This window comes from Natrix helvetica (genome assembly GCF_964273705.1).
Source record: "Natrix helvetica genome assembly, chromosome: 2".
Lineage (NCBI taxonomy): Eukaryota > Metazoa > Chordata > Lepidosauria > Squamata > Natricidae > Natrix > Natrix helvetica.
The window spans coordinates 157,277,773-157,296,821 of record NC_138552.1 but is presented as its reverse complement, the minus strand read 5'-3'; positions in this window follow the sequence as shown (position 1 = coordinate 157,296,821).

Below are 19,049 nucleotides of genomic sequence, written 5' to 3'. Positions count from 1 at the left end.
TTTTCTTTTTTTCCCTTTTTATTTTTGGAAGCCAGGCTGGACTTCAATCGCAATTCAATGTGGATTGGCTTATTGCACTTTTTTATACTTTTACTTTGTGGGGACACTGAACATATTTAAATCCTAATTGTTTAATTCTTTTTTTCCTTTTTTTTCTTTTGGCTTTCCTTTTTGTATTTCCTATTTTCTGTTTTCTTTTTGAAGTTAAAAACAGAGCCAGAAAAAATAAGCTTTGAGAGTTGATACAATTAACACTGCCACCTAATGGACTTGAAACATTGTTACTAAGTTTTATTATCTGAATTGTTTAGAGAGAAGCTGTTCCCTTGAAGGCTATTTGGTTAAGAACTGATAGGGGCAGGAATACAGTTGTTTATACAGCTGTTTCCTGTGGAAACTTACAGTATCTGGAAACCTACTTTGGAAAGAAAAGAAGCTCTAAGGGAAAGCTCAGAGTGACCTTGGAAAGACTTTCATCCTAAAAAAAAAAGACTTTGAATCTTTTTCTTCTAGCTTTGGTGGCAGTGCCTATATTATCTTGCTGGGGAGGTGGTGATTTTTCCCCCCCCCTTGGCTCCTTGACTCCTTTTTTTTCTTTGAAGCTTTGAAGTATTGATTCCTGATTTTTCTTTGCTTTCTTTTCCTTTTGAAGATATTGGAGACATATGGATGGCTTGTTTTAAAATTTGAGTGAATTGGACTGAATAATTTTTTTCTCTCTTTCTTTTTTTTAAGTAAGATATCTTTTCTTTTTCCTCTCTCTTCTCTTTTTTTTCCTCTTTTCATTTTATCCACAGCTCTGTATTCTTATAGCTGATGCTTAAATTTTTGTGATACTCCAGTGGTTATTTGGGACTTTTACATTACTTGATATTAATTGGACTAGAATAGAAAAAGACAAAATTTAGAAGATGAGTAGAAAGATAACACCTGTTGGCTCTACAACAACAACCCCTGCCTCCTCACCTGCAGGAGGACAAAAATCATTACGGTCGATGCTTTAACAAAAAAAAGTGAAGGGAATTTAGAGGCAATTATGCAAGCGATACAGAAATTGCAAGCAAGAGCTGATAGCAATGATGAAAAGTTAGATACCATTGTATAGAGGACTGAGAGTTTAGAAAAAAGAATTGAGACAATAGAGCAATGAACTGAAAGCATAGAACAAAAAACAGCTAAAATGGAAGGAAAAATAGAAGATATGCAACATTGGATGATGAAATAGGAGGACAGAATCCAAAAAAATTGAAGAAAAGGTTCAACAAGAAGAGAAGAAGGCTGAGGAGTTTGACAGCAGATTGAGCAACGTGGAAAGGGAGAGCAGTGGAATATTAGGATGGGAGATGGATAGGTCTGAATTTTTCTTAAGATTTCAAAACATAGAAGAAGAAAGAGGAGAGAACCTAGTACAAATAATATCCAAAATTTTGACAAACGTATTAGAGATATCCCAAGAGAGGATGATGGGTGGCACAGATGAAGCGTTCTGAGTACATACAAGATATGCAATGAGAAATGCCCTCCCAAGGGAAGTCCACATAAGATTTACTAAGAAAGCAACCAAGCTGCAAATATTACAGAAAATGAGAGATAGAAAATTAGAATATAAAGGCAAGGACACTGTAGTTCTGAAACAAATTCCAACAAGAGTGAGAGAGAAGAGAAGAGAATATCAATTTTTGACTAAGATTCTGATTTAAAAAGGTGTTAATTATAGATGGCTTATACCGGAAGGTTTATTATTTGCATGGCAAGGACAAAGATACAGAATAGATACAATTGATAAGGCAGAAGCCTTCTACGCAGAACGCTTCAGAGGAATGGCTGAGAAAACTGGAAAAGAAGAACTATTGGTACAACTGCTGGAGGCACCGATAATTGAGATTGAAAAAATAGAAGGTGCGGTAGGCAGAATTGGTAAAGAAGAAGGCACAGTGGGTGACGTAAATCCCAGAGAACAGCGAGAACCTAGATGAACTAGAGTCATAAAACCTGTATATAAAGTATAAAAATGGAGGAAAAAAATGATCACAATCCATATAAATGGACTTAATTCAGCAATTAGAAGAAGGAAAATATTTCACAAATTAGAAAAGCTAAAACTTGACATAATCTGCCTACAAGAAGTGCATATTCAAAAGTGACATGAATACCTACTAGTACAACCAAAGCTTGGAAAAATGTTTACTACGTTGGCGAATTGTAAGAAAACAGGAATGACCTTCTATATTAAAGATAATATTCCAGCGAAATTAATCTAGGCAGATGAAGAGGAAAGAATCTTGGTAGAAATTATGGATAATATTAAAAAAAATACTCTTAATCGCAATTTATGCACCTAATGAAAAACAAGATGAGTTTTACAAAAAACTTCACAAAAAAAATTCTGACTTGGACTATGTTGATATTTGTATGAGATTTTAATCGCATTGTAAACCAGAACATGGACTACAAAACACACAAAACAACAAAGTTAAATAGAAAATTGCTTCCAAAATCCTTTTTCAGGAGGATAGATGAAACAAATCTAAAAGACATTTGGAGAGAAAGAAATCCTACAAAAAACAATATACTTTTTATTCAAATAGACATTCATCATTTTCCAGAATTGATATGATATGGGCCTCAACGGAATTGATTTGTAACATACAAGAAATTGAGATTGAAACAAGCACTTGGGTGGACCATAATCCAATTACAATCAAATGGAAAGGCCAAAGGACAAGATCTAGATGGAGACTAAATAATATCATATTGAAAGAAAAAGACTTTGTACAGAAAATGGAAAACGAACTGGCCTTTTTCTTTAAAGAAAATAGAAAAGAAGATACATCAATGCAGAATCGTTGGGATATAATGAAGCCTGTTACTAGAGGTCTGATAATAGACTACATAAGGAAGAGAAATTCAAAGAAAAGACAAACACATAAAGCTTTAGAGAATCACTATAAAATACTTGAAAAAGAGCTACAGAGATCTCCACCAAAAAAAGATATTAAAATAAAAATGGATACAATTAAACACAAAATGGATCTACTGGAAAAGGAAGAACTGGAACAAAAAATTAGAGGTACTAAACAGAACTACTTTGAAAATGCAAGTAAGCAAGGCAGATGGTTGGCATATAAACTGAAAAAAGAGAGAGAAGCAAAGAAAATATTGCAGCTAAGAGATGAGCAAGGACAAATTCAGTATGGAAATGTTGAGCAGAAAATTATACAAGACTACTATGCTAAACTGTATGAACAAGAGAAAATAGAAGAGGGAAGAGTTAAAAAATATTTACAGGACGCTAATCTTCCCCAGATACCAGACGAAACTAGAACAAGGTTGTAAGGTAAAATAACGATGATGGAGCTAACGGAAGCACTTAAAAAACAAAATAATAATGGAAAGGCCCCGGGACCGGATGGATTACCAGTGGAATTCTACAAAACATTTGAAGAATCCTTGTCTCTCCCACTCTTAGAAGTTATAAATGAAGTGATGTCTGAGAGTAGTATACCTAAATCATGGTCAGAAGCATACATTGCATTGCTACCCAAAGAGGAGAGTGATTTAATACAAACCAAGAACTATAGACCAATTTCTTTATTAAATTCAGATTATAAATTATTTGCATCTATATTAGCAGAGAGAGTTAAAAATACCTAAATAGTTTTATCCACTCTGATCAAAATGTTTTTTTTTACCAAAGAGACAAATTAAAGGCAATATGAGAATGATTTTGAATACTTTGGAGTATTATGAGGCCCATTAAAAACAAATGGCTTTGATGTTTCTTGATGCACAGAAGACTTTCGATAACATGAATTGGCAATTTATGTTCTTACAATTGGAACAGATGAATTTTGGTAAGAAATTTATTCAAACTATACAAATGGTATATCATAAACAAACAGCAAAGATAATGGTAAATGGAGAACTGACAGACTCTATTGAAATAAAGAGAGGTACGAGACAAGGCTGCCCACTATCACTGTTACTTTTTGTCTTAACATTAGAAGTTTTAAACAGAAAGATTAGAGAAGAAATAAAAGGAATGAACATTAAAAAAGAAGAATACAAGCTACAAGTGTTTGCAGATGATTTGGTTTTTATTCTTGAAGATCCATTAGAGACAGCATTCAAATTGTTAGAAAGAATAGAGGAGTACGGAAAAGTAGCAGGCTTGAAAATAGACAAAGATAAAACAAAGATTTTGACAAAGAACATACCATTAAGACAAAAGGAAGAATTGGCGGAAGTTTTGCAGATTCAAGTCACAAACAAGGTTAAATACTTGGGGATATACCTATCAGCTAGATGTAGCACTCTTTTTTTAAAAAACAGAATTTTTTTATTAGTTTTACAAAAAGTTTCAGGAAAGGGGATAATGGATAAAGTTACAAATTTTGACAACTACATTATGCAGGAAATGGCACTCTCCCCAATTCTCATAACTTTCACTTATTGATACATTAAGTAATTACTACTTAGTAATATTTTGACAGCATATTTTTACCTTATATCTTCAAGTAATTTCAATCTATTTTATATCAAACAGAAAAAATTCCCTGTATTAGCAATTGCATTATTTTTCTAATTCACTTTTGTGATCTAAGTTTTCTCAGTGTTGCCTCTTCTCCCCCCACCAGCAAGGCTCCGGCACCTCCCGTGTCTTGTATATCCCGTGTGGTATCATCAGTTTTGTCTAGGAGCACTTTGGTTTTTTCCATGAAGGCCCCGGCCTCCATAGTTGTATTAATTCTAACTCTAGTGTCCTCCCACAATATCAGCATACCTTCTGGCAGAAGCCACCGAAACCAAACCCCTTTCTGGTATAGTTTCTTCGCTAAAAGCGAATATTTTTTTCTTTTATCTCTGACTTTCTTTGGGATTTGTTTCAGGATGACTATCTCTCTATCCTTGTATTTTAACACTTGCCCCCTTTGTGCACTCAGAATCTCATCTCTTGTCGTCTTTCTAAGAAATTTAATGTGAACCTCCCTTGGAACATTGTGTGTTCTAGCATAAGCTGAATTGACTCTATAGACCAGGTCAATATCCCATCCCAACTGTTGTCTGTCTTTTTTAATATATTCAGCCAATAGTTTTGTCATAATTTCCCTCAAATCTTCATCATCAGCCTCAATTACATTTTGAAATCTAAGGGAAAAAGACATCCTTTCAAACTCCATTTTTATCTGATGGTTCTCAAGTTCTTGGTTTCCTCTCTGGACTCCCCTCACCTCCCCCCTCATCTCGGCTGTCCCCTCCTCCAAAACTTCCAGTCTTTGCGTATTTTGAGCCGTTCAGTTTTGATTTTCTCTGAGCTGTTCGTTCATTTCTTTCAGTTGATTCTTCAATTCCTCCTGCCCCTTTAAGATCTTTTGGAGCATCTGTTGGGTTAGGTCCTCCTCTGGGGCCTTGGGCTGTAACAGAGATGTTAATGTCTGTTGCCCGCTGGGGCTGGACGTTGAGGATGTTGGAGCAGAACCAGCAAAGCTTGGTTTCCCAGGTGGTGGTCTTTTTGGTGCCATTTTGATAAAGAGAGCTCAGAGATGTCTGTGTCAATACAGTGAGAAGGTAACTGTAAAAATGGATAGCCAAGAGAGATCACGAGGCAGGCAGTCCAGGCAAATAAAGACCTTTTCTATAGTTCAAATCCAGACAATAAAATCCATTGTTCCAAGTCCAGAATATAGTATATCAAGAAATATCTCTGAGTGTCACGGAGACAAAGACAAAATGCCAGCAGTTTCCATGGGTGGAGTCAAATTTCAGAGTGCATAAAGACAGCGGAAGTGTGCCATCTTGCCTTGCCAGCACCGGGATCAGAAGGCAACAAACCAAAAGTTTTCAAAGTTTTCAAAAAAGTCAGATCATCACTTCATTTTCACAATTGCAGCAGAGTATTCATCTGCTGCTTGCTAAGAGTGTGATTTCATTCCAGAGCTCTTCCCCCTCCTCCTCCTCTGGGGGTAGAGAGCAGTTCAAAGACGCTTTTCCAAGGGGGGGGAAGTCCCCCTCCCTCCAATCACACTTCCCAGGAGCAGATTGAATGCTTTAAAAAGCTGGCAGTCCTTTTTTTAACAGTCAGAAAAGGGAACGGGGAGAGTTTCCACCTCACCACATTGCAGCTGCAGCCTTCCAATTGTCGAATTCGCCCAGCTGTCTCGATGCGAAAGCGCGCAGGAGCATAGGAGCTCCTTGCACCTCCCCTTTAGCCTCCTGGTGCCTAGGGCAATGCAGGGAGCCCCCCCGCGGCCGCCGCTGACACAGAGGACCCCCAGCTAGCCACCCCCTCGGCAGGGGCCCCTACAAGGCTCCCTGTGCCCCCCCCCGATCAGGGGGGAGCCCACCAAGAGCGTGCGGGGCGAGCGGAACACGCCTGTAGCTCTCCACAATCGGAACCGGTAGATGTAGCACTCTTAAGGAGGACAATTATACTAGACTGAAGCAACAAATTGTGACTGATTTGATGAAATAGGGAAATTTACAACTAAATGATAGGATGAATCTCTACAATTAAAATGAACATTTTACCCAGAATCTTATACCTGTTCCAGAAAATCCCGATCAGATTGGGCAAGGACTTTTTTGAAGATCTAAACAAAATAGTTTTGAAGTTTATCTGGCAAGGGAAAAAATTAAGAATAAAACTCAAATTGCTACAAGATGCTAGAACAAGAGGAGGATTGGGCTTACCTGACTGGGAGTTATATTAACAAGCAACAAACCTGATGTGGATTAAGGAGTGGATAACATTAAAAATTCTAGATTATTGAATGTAGAAAGTCATGATTTACTGTTGGGATGGCATGCTTTTTTATGGTATAAGGGAACTAAAGCACATGGTTATTTTAGAAAATGTTATATAAGGGAGGCTTTGCTATTACATTGGGAAAAGGTTAAAAGATTACATTATTTAAAAACTCCAGTCTGGATATCAACCATTGAAGCATTTTCATATCCAATAATATATAAAAAGGAACAAACAGTTATATATGTTGAACTCAAATCTATCCAAGAGTTGAAACAAGAAGGAATAGAAATGAATTGGTATTCATATGTGCAGATACACTCTAGATATAATGAAGATAGAAAATCAAAAGGTCTTTACAACAAAATGACTGAACTAGACAAAATTTTAACAGGTACTGATGAAAAAGTAATTAAAAACTACATGGATATTTATTAGAGGTCAAACTACAAGAGGAACACGTTAAAGAAACTATGATAGCTTGGGGGGGGGGAATTTTGGACATGGGATTGAGTTAGAGAAATGGCAGAAATTGTGGTCTCAAAATTATAAAATGACAATGTCAACTGCATATAAAAAAAATTTGTATAAGATGTTTTACAGGTGGCATCTACCCCCAACGAGAATTGCAAGAATGTCCAAGAATAAATCTGAAAAGTGTTGGAAATGTCATAAGACACCGGGCTCATATTACCACATGTGGTGAACTTGCACTGAAGCCAAAAGATACTGGACTAAAATTCACATGTGGTTGGAGAAAATAATACACAAACACTTAGACCTTAAACCAGATATTTTTTTATTGGGAATCATACCAGAAACTTACAATAAAGACTTGAAATATCTGATTGTAAACGTTTTAACAGCAGCTAGAATCGCATTTGCAAAAAACTGGAAAAATAAAACAATACCAAAACAGGAGGAAGTTATTCGAAAGATAATGGAATGTGCTGAAATGAGTAAATTGACATTTGAAATTAGAGAACAAGAAGATGAGCAATTTTATAAGATATGGGATTTGTTTTATCAGTGGCTTGACAAAAAAAAACTGGAAATGAAAAATGTTTTATTTATGTTTTAATTGAAGGAGATAAATGATAATACAATCATCTTGTTAAATAGATTAATAACGATATAATGAAAGACTGACATATATATGAATTGAATAATTTAGAATATTTTGTTTTAAAATGAAGGATAAGGATAATAATGAATCTATGTATATTTGATAGATGATTGGTGATATTATGCATAACTCTAAGTAGTGATGTATATTATAAAGATATCTTCTTGTTGATAAATAGTTTAATAAGGAAGTAATGAAAGATTGATATATGTATGAAGTGAGTATTTAGAATACTCTGTTAAAAAATGAAGGAATAACATTTTTGCTTGAATGTATGATGTACAAGAACAACAATGAACATAAGCATACTTGATGGATGATTGGCAGGATTATGCATAATCGAAAGTAGTGATGTATAAACATAAACAGTTGGAAAATTCTTTTACGCTGTAAAAATAATCAGAATGAGATAAGTGATTACATAAAGGTATATTGTTATTAAATAGACAATCGAGGATGCAAGGGAATTAGGTTCACTGAAAAGAAAGAAATATTAACTGTAATTGAATGTATGATGTACAATGAAAGTGAGGCATTTAGTTATATTAGATGGAAATTTTGTGATTGTATACGTAATTGAAAATATGGATGCACAAACACTTGTAACCAAACAACATGCTGTATGAAATGGATGAGAATTTTTTATGTTGTCTTTTATGTTTAAAAATAAAACATTCTTTTAAAAAAATTCTTCAGATGTGAGGCCCATGCCCCCAAGGAACTTTTTGACGGATATCCTTTGGGTCTATATGATTGATCTGTAGAAATCCCCACAACATTATCTGAATTAAAATTGATTTGAGCTTCCTGTTGCTGACAAGGCAAAGGCTGGAAGAACAGATTTCCAAAGATATAAATCAGTGAAAGAAAAGACACCGTGAAAACACTCCAAAGTGCTGTGTCTCAGACAGAGCCCTATTTATAGTAAAACCAAAATTCATTCTTCCATCTCTTGTCTGAGTAATACAGCGGGGTAAATGTCCCTTATTTTTGGACAGGAAGCCAAGTTTCCTTCTGTCTTTTGTTTTGCTAATGGGAAGATTTGGAATTTTGCTTCTCACTGCATGAGAACTCTCACAAATAACTGATGGCCTCCTGTGAATCAGGATTCCTGCCCCAATTAACATTTTTTCAGATACTTGAAAATATAACAATAGAATGGTTAGTGACAGGCTGCAAATCCTCTTGAATCCTCTTTATTTAGAATGACTCTGGATCTTACATCTCAGCTCCATTCATATAAAATCAAAATAGTGGGTGGCTGCAATTAAGTGCTTTATTTATAAATTTCTCTGATGCCCTAGGGGGGAAAAATATGAAGGTAAGCTAAATGGTGAGAGCCAGTATGGTGTGGTAATTAATAATGCACCAGGCTACAAATTCAGAGACCATGTGTCAGTCCTGAAGCCATTTGGGGAGCTTAGAGGCCTGTCTTAGGCACAAAGCCAAGTAGGTAACTTTGAGCCAACCTCTCTCTCTCTGGCCTAGGAAGCAGGCAATGGCAAACCACTTCTGAAATCTTACTAAAACTGCAGGGACTATCTAAGCAGTTCCACCAGGTGTCAACACTGATCAAAAGGCAATGTTCCCTCACCCCGCCCCACCCCAAACACCAAAAAAATCTGAGTGGTAGTTAGAATCCTGAGGAACCAGAGGAGAATGCAAGAAGTTGGCTAATTTGTCTTCTGGTAAATACTTGTTTTTGACTGGCAATGGTCACCATGGCAACTATTTTGTGAGTGTAGGTCATCCTCAACCTATAGTCATCTGTTCAGCAACTGTTCAAAGTTATGATGATGATAAATAAATAACAGTAATCACTGGTCCTCAAAGCTGTCCCAGCATCCCGGTAGTGACATGATTGAGACCAGGGCGCTTGCAGAGACGGGTTGCTACTGGTTTGCATCGGTTTGGGTAAACCAGTAGTGGAAATTGCAACTGGGTCGCCAAACCGCTAGGAACAGCAGGCTTGCCACGGCCCCGAACCAATTCCTCAGTTGCTATGGCATGTTTTTTTTTACATTTTTAATGTTCTGCGCATGCACAGAACTATTTACAAGCAACTGCACATGCTTGCTTCACTCATGAGAGCAAATCGCGTTCACACCAAATCGGCATTGATGGTGGCAGAAACCAACCCTGGGCACTTGGTATCTGGTTCACACTGACAACTGGCTGGAGTGCCCTGTAATCACATGACCACTATATGAAATATTCCCTGACTTCCTCAGAAAATCAATGGAAAGCTGTTAGGGAAGGTTGCAAATTGGTGGGGAAAAATCTGCCATATCTGTGCATATTCCCCTACTCTTACCACACTTCTCCTACACCTCTGCACACCCTCTCCAACTTGCACTGCACCCTTGCACAACCTGCCTGACCCACAGACGTCTTGCACATCCCCTTACACCCTTATCAACCCTCCCTCATACCTTCACCCTCCCCTAAATGCCCCTGCACCCCACAACTTCATTCCTTTTTCTATCCGGCAGCAGCATTTTCCTGCCTGCTAGCCTGGGACTTACAACTTTCCGCTGGCTTTCCCACTGACCTTCACTGTGGGAAGCCAGCAGGAAGTTGCCTCGCCTAACCGCTATGGGATTTAGTTAACAATGGCAACCAGGACTGCTGGGATTGCTGTGGCTAAGTGACATAGTCACACTTTACAATCCATAGCAATGGAAATTCTGGTTCCAATTGCAGTCATAAGTCAAGGACTATCTGGAGGCCAAACTTCTGTCTCATCAGTCCTGAAAAATAACCTAACTCTCACTGGATCACTTTGAACCACTGCATTCTCTTTTTCTCTGTCAAAGTTAATATCACACAAAATTACCTTGAAGATAAAAAAGGTAAAAAACCTAAGCAAATGAAAGAAAGATAATTATGGAACCTCCTTTGATTTTTTGCCACTCTAAATCAAGAACGTCTACAGTAGCATATAAAAGTAGTCCTCAACAAACAACGACAATGGAGCCTGCACATGATGATTGTATGTTGTGACAAACATATTTTTTATGTTTTTATGCAGTAGTAATTAAGTTAATCGCCATGAATCTTAAGCAAATCCATGGTTGTTAAGCAAACCAATAGTTTGCGATGGGCATGGTTTTGCCAAAAATTGGAAGTGCTATTATTCTCCAAAACCATCATAAAATGTGATCACATGTTCATTGGACATTGCCAATGGCCTCAAATGCAACCGTGTATTTGACTGTAGAGGGAACCCCAACTGTCAGAATTTCAAATCCAGTCACTAAGTGACCAGTCATAAACCAAAGACTACCTGTAAAATACCCTACTTGTAATATAGTATTTCTTGTTATTAATACCAAAGTATGGTTTTTTTGGTTAATGTATTTCTAGTGAAATAAACTTGGTTTCAGATGTAACAATTGGCACACATTTTTTCCCCCTCCAGGATGAGATTGTATAGGTTACATTACGCTTATGACTCTGACACAAAATCTTGATTGTATTCTCTGTGTTTAGGGCAAGGGGTTGATCTATGATATTACCTTGATAACCTCCTATTGCAGTAGATGTAAATTTCAAAATGGAATAAAATTAATTCAATCCCACCATAACAAGAATAAAAAATCTGCTAATTGGTCCTAGTAATATATTACATTGAAAAGCTTTGTACAAATCTGATTTTCTATAGATTTATGAAGGTAAACTGAGCACACAAAAGCAAGCAGATTTGAGAATATTATTACACAAAAAGCTTAAAACAAATGCAGGCCTTGTGTATGCCAAGGGTTTCTTCAACATTTATTGTACTTTGCTTATATAAATGCTAATATGAAGAAAAATATATTGTTTCACTCAGATATGGAATTTATTACTAGCAGCTCTACTATTTTTGGCTAAATGTACACTAGAGGGTGCTCCTGCAGTATCCTTTATATTACGTCTTTTAACATAACATCCTGACCATTTGCTTCCATTCTGATTTTTGTTCTCTAATCCCAACAACATCAAAAGTTTCCGGAAAGGGCATGTTATCTCAATCTCTTACGTCAGGACACTAATTTATTTTGATTTTTTTTTAAAAAAAGAAACTAAAGTTTAGTCTGGGATGCATCAGAGTTGCTTTATTTTTTAAAAATGGTACTTTGGGGTAGCTTTGTAAGAGAATAAACGCAGGGAGAGTCTGAAGAAGCTAAGTTAACCAGGAGTTTCCACTTCTCATCTATTTATTGGACATTCTTTAAAAGCAAATATGCTGAAATTCCTATTAGGCCAACTCGCCTGCCTGTCTTCCTTTCAACTTCCTGCTAGGGGAATATATTTCAGGGAAGTTTCTGAAGACTGAATGCTTTGAGAAAAAAAAGCATGCATCATTTAATTTTTTTATGTGATAGATTCATGATACCGTACTTAGCAAACCAGTTATTTGTTAACTAGGAAAATATGTATATTGAATATATATCGAAATAGTAGTTCCACTCTTATTAAACAATAAACATATTAGCTTGGTTGCATGTTTCTTATCCCTTCATTTACCAGAGTGCAGCAAATTTTAGACTATCTAATAAAAGAGTTAATCCAGCACAAGTTACAGTACCACTTTCCAAGTGTCAAATACTCTATTTTTGGGGGGCAAGCCACATATTATTTCTTCTGTGCAAAAAAAGAGGCATTGGTCCTGGGAAGTTAACAGTACCTGAGTTGTCCCCATAATGTCTGAGCTTTGTTTGCGTTGCAGGTATTCACAAGAGGCAGCAGTGGGAGAACTTGTGCTGGTTACATTCGCCCTTCAGAGGCTGTGAAACCCTATGATGAGGAATGAACAGAAATGGGGAAAAAATAATAGCAAAATGTTAGAAGCCCCCACACCCTCACCCATGTGCAAAAAAAAAAAAAGCATAAATGCATGTGGAATTAATTTTTTAAAACAAACCAAACATTTTTTTTAAAAAAAAGCATGGCTTGCACCACATTTATTGCAACCAAGGACAACCTAGGACAAGCAAGCAAGTGAGCAAGTGAGCAGAGAGTTACAAATGGTGTGCTCAACAAAACGTCGGAAATTTATTTTGTTTGTTTATATATTTATTTAAAAGATGCATGCAGCCCTTTAAAAGCAAGGTCTCCCGAGGTCACTTGCAATCCATTAAAATCGCCACAAGAAAAATGAGAGAGGTAGCTAAAAGTTAGATCATAGGTAGTAGCAAGACAATAAAAGCAACAACGAGATTAGTTGTTCAAAGAGTATATCTTTTTTTAAATTAGCATATTGACCGAATAAAATGTCTTGAAAGAATAGCATTCTCATTGCTGGAGAAGCTAAAAAACAATAATGTCAGAAATTGGGCGTCCCTCTCTCTGGAGAGAGAGCATTCATTGAAGCTCATTTAAAGGTTTGAAAATGGATGGATAATACACTACCTATTGATATTCCATGCACAGTATGGGGGTGTCACAGTATGTCTAAAAGTACTATATTTCCACACATACACCCAAGTTGTTTGCTTATTCTTGAAATGTTGCTTGCTTATTTCCTGGATAAGGGGAAAAGAATTTCACTGTTTAAGGAATAACGTGCAATGTATGTACAACATATACACATATGTTCTAAAACAGGTTGTCTCTCTAACAAAGGTATTTGATAACAGTTCCTGGCATTGCCAGCTAACCAAGTCTTTTGAATATCATCCTTGTTCTGTCTGGGAATTTGGGGGATTGTAAATCAATATATTGGGGTACCTCTTAATATAGGTACTGTAGTTTTTATTTACCAACCACAACAGGGACTAGCGACTCCATGTCTAAGCAGCATGCATGTCACAAGATTATGCTAACTTACAATGTCAGTTCCATCAGTTCTGATTGTGGCCATTAAGTAAATAGCTGCAGGTTGCTAAGTGTGATATCATGTGACCAGCATTTGCAACTTCCCATTGACTTCCCCATTGACTTTTCTTGTCGGAAGCCACGTGTGGAGCTTGCAAATGCCAATCATGTGATCCTAGGGAAGTCCGAATGTCGTAATTGAGAGTTGGTTGCCAAGTGTCCAAAATTGCAATCACATGACTATGGGGATGCTGCTTTTGGGACCTACATAAGTCTCGCTTTTCAGTGCTATTGTAAGTTCAGCAGTCGCTGACTGGGTAGTTGGGAAAGGATTACCTTTACAAGCCAAAGTCCCAGGGTTGTTCTCAAATGGCATATTCTATCAGTCATATTTCCCGACTCCCTTCAGCCACAGCCCCTGCTATTTCATCAGTGAGGAGTAATGAAAAAGGATCAGACCCAAGATGTTATTCTTAATGGGGAATCAATCCATTTCTTCCCTTCAAAGAAAATAGCAGAGAAAATAAATGAGAAAAATGAAAAGGTTGCTATATTACAGGGGTGTCCAAACTTGGCAATTTTAAGACTTGTGGACTTCAACTCCCAGAATTCCCCAGCCAGCTCTGCAGATCCTTTTTCATTACTCCTCACTGATGAAATAGCAGGGGCTGTGGCTGAAGGGAGTCGGGAAATATGACTGATAGAATATGCCATTTGAGAACAACCCTGGGACTTTGGTTTGTAAAGGTAATCCTTTCCCAACTACCCAGTCAGCGACTGCTGAACTTACAATAGCACTGAAAAGCGAGACTTATGTAGGTCCCAAAAGCAGCATCCCCATAGTCATGTGATTGCAATTTTGGACACTTGGCAACCAACTCTCAATTACGACATTCGGACTTCCCTAGGATCACATGATTGGCATTTGCAAGCTCCACACGTGGCTTCCGACAAGAAAAGTCAATGGGGAAGTCAATGGGAAGTTGCAAATGCTGGTCACATGATATCACACTTAGCAACCTGCAGCTATTTACTTAATGGCCACAATCAGAACTGATGGAACTGACATTGTAAGTTAGCATAATCTTGTGACATGCATGCTGCTTAGACATGGAGTCGCTAGTCCCTGTTGTGGTTGGTAAATAAAAACTACAGTACCTATATTAAGAGGTACCCCAATATATTGATTTACAATCCCCCAAATTCCCAGACAGAACAAGGATGATATTCAAAAGACTTGGTTAGCTGGCAATGCCAGGAACTGTTATCAAATACCTTTGTTAGAGAGACAACCTGTTTTAGAACATATGTGTATATGTTGTACATACATTGCACGTTATTCCTTAAACAGTGGAATTCTTTTCCCCTTATCCAGGAAATAAGCAAGCAACATTTCAAGAATAAGCAAACAACTTGGGTGTATGTGTGGAAATATAGTACTTTTAGACATACTGTGACACCCCCATACTGTGCATGGAATATCAATAGGTAGTGTATTATCCATCCATTTTCAAACCTTTAACTGCTATATTGCCATTCAACTCCACCGACACTACTTTCTCATCTCTGGTCAAACAGAATGCCTAGCTTTCCATGCTGGACTTCCTGTAATTCTTGACCCGTGGATCAAATGAGATGAGGTTTGCTATCCAGGTTCCAAGAATATCAATTCTCCTTAAGCAAATAACTTGCCTTACCAAGCTATTTTAGAAAAATGGAGAGATGGCTGAGAGATGGCTATCCTTTTGCTTTGCATAGTTTAACAGCTATGCTAGTGTTGTCTCCGTGTAGAGCAATTAGATCAACACAAAACCCTTTTAATATGGAAAAGGCAACATTTAAAATATGTGTTATGCACTGTATGCTTATGTGTCTAACAAGATCTTTTCCTCTGGGAAGGCAACGTGTTTTCAGCTACACAAATGGCTCACATATTTATGCATAGCTCTCAAGTGGCATCTGACTGAAGAATGAAGACACTGTAATTTTTCACACATCAAAATATCAGTTATTCTAATAAAATGCTAATAGTATAGCCATTCCCCGCACATAAAATATCAGCTTTTTACAAGTGTAGATATACTCAATAAAAACAACTTGTATTGTGATGGGATCATGCTTGCCTACGCGGGGAAAAAACCCATCTAAACACATATGTAATTATTTTTCTCAAAAGAAATAATAAATATGATATGCTGTGACCTAGTACCACCTTATCTTTGTATAAAAGTAGGATATTAATTTTGAAAATGAGTTAATGGATCATTTATAATACATAAATAAATCACACAAACACACAATAATTATCAGGTTTGTATAATATGGACAGATTTATTGTGGCTTTGGTTTACTACTTTGTTTATCTAGTAACAGCAACATTGTTAACAAGCCATGTTTAAACAACCCATAGCTTAAGATTTAATATTTTAATACTCAGCCAACAAGTATGAACCCAGTCCTAATACTATAATCTATCTTCCATTATTTTAGTTGAACTGTGCAGATAGTCCTTGGCTTGCAAACATTCAGTTAGTGATCAAAGTTACAAGTGACTTATTACTGCTCCTTGCACTTACAACCAGAGTAACATCTACACAGTCATGTGATCAAAATTTGAGCACTTGGCAACCAGCATGTATTTATGATACTGGCAGCATCTCAGAGTTATGTGATCATCATTTGCAACCTTCCCAACTGGCTTCCAACAAGCAAAATGAATGGAGAAATCTGGTTTGGCTTAATGACTATATGATTCACTTAACAACCATGGAAAAAATATCAGGTGCAACTCAATTAACAACTGCCTTGCTTAACAATGGAAATTATCATATAAATTGTGGTTATAAATTGAGAACTATCTGTAAGCACACACACTGACATACACAAACACCTATCACACAATTAAAATACATTTTCTCTAACAAAAAAAAAAACTCAGAAATCTTGTAAAACTGTACAAAAAACAACTGAAATAGTTTTCTATATATTCCTGGTATCTGAAGAACAGTCAGTTACTAATAATTTAGCAAATATAACCCCGACCAGAGTAAGAACAGAATTAAGCAAAACATAGCACAATTATTGAGGAGGCTGTAAATCTAAATATTAGATTGACAAACTGTATGCAACATTTCATAAACTGAATTAGCCAACAGTAGCATCATTTTAATTTAATCACATTGAGAATTTGCTGCACGATCAGTTATAGCTATAAATATTTATGAATTAACTAACCCAGCCAGTGCATACAGTATTGAGCAACTGTGTAATAGTGACCTTGCCGTGGTAATGCAGCTGTAGCCAATAATATGGTTTAAAGTGAGAACATAGCCATGTTTTTCACAAACATATCGATAGTTTATCTCAAAACATTTCATTTGACTCAGTGATCAATATACCAAATATCAATGTGAGTATATGTGCACCTAAAAATATGCCTAATAAGACAATGCTCAATATTTTTCTAGTCCAGGTTTCAACAATATATGGAATAAACCACCATATGTACAAGTCAGATGCAGCCAAGGCCACTGCACCAAAATCGCATTGTTCTCATCTGATTAAGAGTGGAAAGGCCAAGGGAATTCCAGAAGGACGTCTGTTTTTACTTTCTTGATAATGCAAGGGCTTTTGACTGTATTGGTCACAATGAATTATTGATAGCTCTTTTTTTAGAAAAAAAAGTGGGTATGCCAAACCACCCGAACCAAGAATAGAACAATATCAATAAGAATTTCTTGCAAATGTAGTGTATCTGGTGTGACTTAAGAGAGGTGGATTTATGAGGGAAGATCTGGGTTCAAACGCTTGCTTGGGTGTAATACTCTTTAACATGTCTCCAGAAAAAAAATACCTCTTATAGGTGTTCTGCAAGTTTCACTTTCTGATGAGCATTGCTCTGTTTGTTGTTTTCCTTAACTGCAGCCTCTTCTTATGTAGTGACACCCATTCAATTTCTTAGTAACCTCGTTGTGGGTTTACGTGACACAGTTTCACAGTTGGCTCCTATTAGCAGATTAATGTACTTTGGGAACAGCTGTATCCCATTGTTGGCTTAATCTGTCTGTCTGTCTATCATTCCTTCTATATATCAAACCAGTAAATCTGAATTTGAAAGACACAAAGTACTGCCTTTCTATCTTAAATCAGAGTCGATTACAACAACTGCAGTTCCCTAAGATCTCAGAGATTGTCTTATTACTGCAAAACATGTTCCAGCGGTAATAACAGGATAAAATCAGGTGTTTGGTTTAGTCCTAGAAACAGAAGAGTTGAATGGTTTTTATTTTTTCCCATTCTCCTGTCATTGCTGTCCCTGTGAGCCACTATAATGACACAGGAAATCATTAGCCCAGATTGTTGGAAATGTTAGTATGTCTCTTTGTCTTAGCATTTAAGAGCTGACTTTGATCACAGAGGTCTTGCTGTAATCTTATCAGATGAAGCTAATATAAGTAACTAATGTTTCTTTGAACAAGGAACTAATCTGGTTTTCTCCTAAGTATAAGACTATATTCTAGTTTTATGTCAGTGAGGTTGCTGCTGACTAATCACCACCACCACCACCAATTAAATTTATATGCTGCCTAACTCTTAGCAACTCTAGGTAGTTTACAAATTCTTAAAAACATTTAAAAACAAATGACAATACAAGAAACTCAAAAGAAGCAAATATATTGGATTTCATAGATACTTCTGGTACAAAGTCCCAAAGGAGGAAAAAAAATCTTAAAAGGACATTCAGACAAAGTTTGATTAAAGTATAGAATGCCACAAATGGAATAATAAGTCTAACAATTTCCCCCTTAGCTTCTCCTTCAAATGTTTTTCATACTGGAGAAAATTACAGTCAAAAATGTAATTATATACAATATGTAGCTATGATGTTTTCAAATTCTATGAGTAAATTATAAAGACAACTATTACTTAGTAAAAGCTAAAATATACTATGGTTGATATATGTACAAAAAGTAAGAAGGATAAAATCAGATCTCAAAAAGGAAGGAGGGATGGATATTAAGAAGGAAAAAAAACAGAATTTGTAACTCTCATACAAAATCAACAGCACTTATTAGGATGTATATTAGGACATATAAACTCTTACTTTGATACAGATACAGAACAAACAAAAAACTTATTTGACAAAATGGATGCAGACTTTCAAAAAACCAATTACTATACAATAATGGGAAGAATTATAGACTAAATGTATACATTTTACATCAAGTTATAACTTAAAAGGAAAATTGGTGTTATAAATGATACATAAACCCATGAATAAAACCTAAAATAGACAAATCATTCAGTAATAAATGTTGGAAATGGCATTTTACAGAAGAAATCTTTTATCACATATGATGGCATGTAAAAACTGGAAAG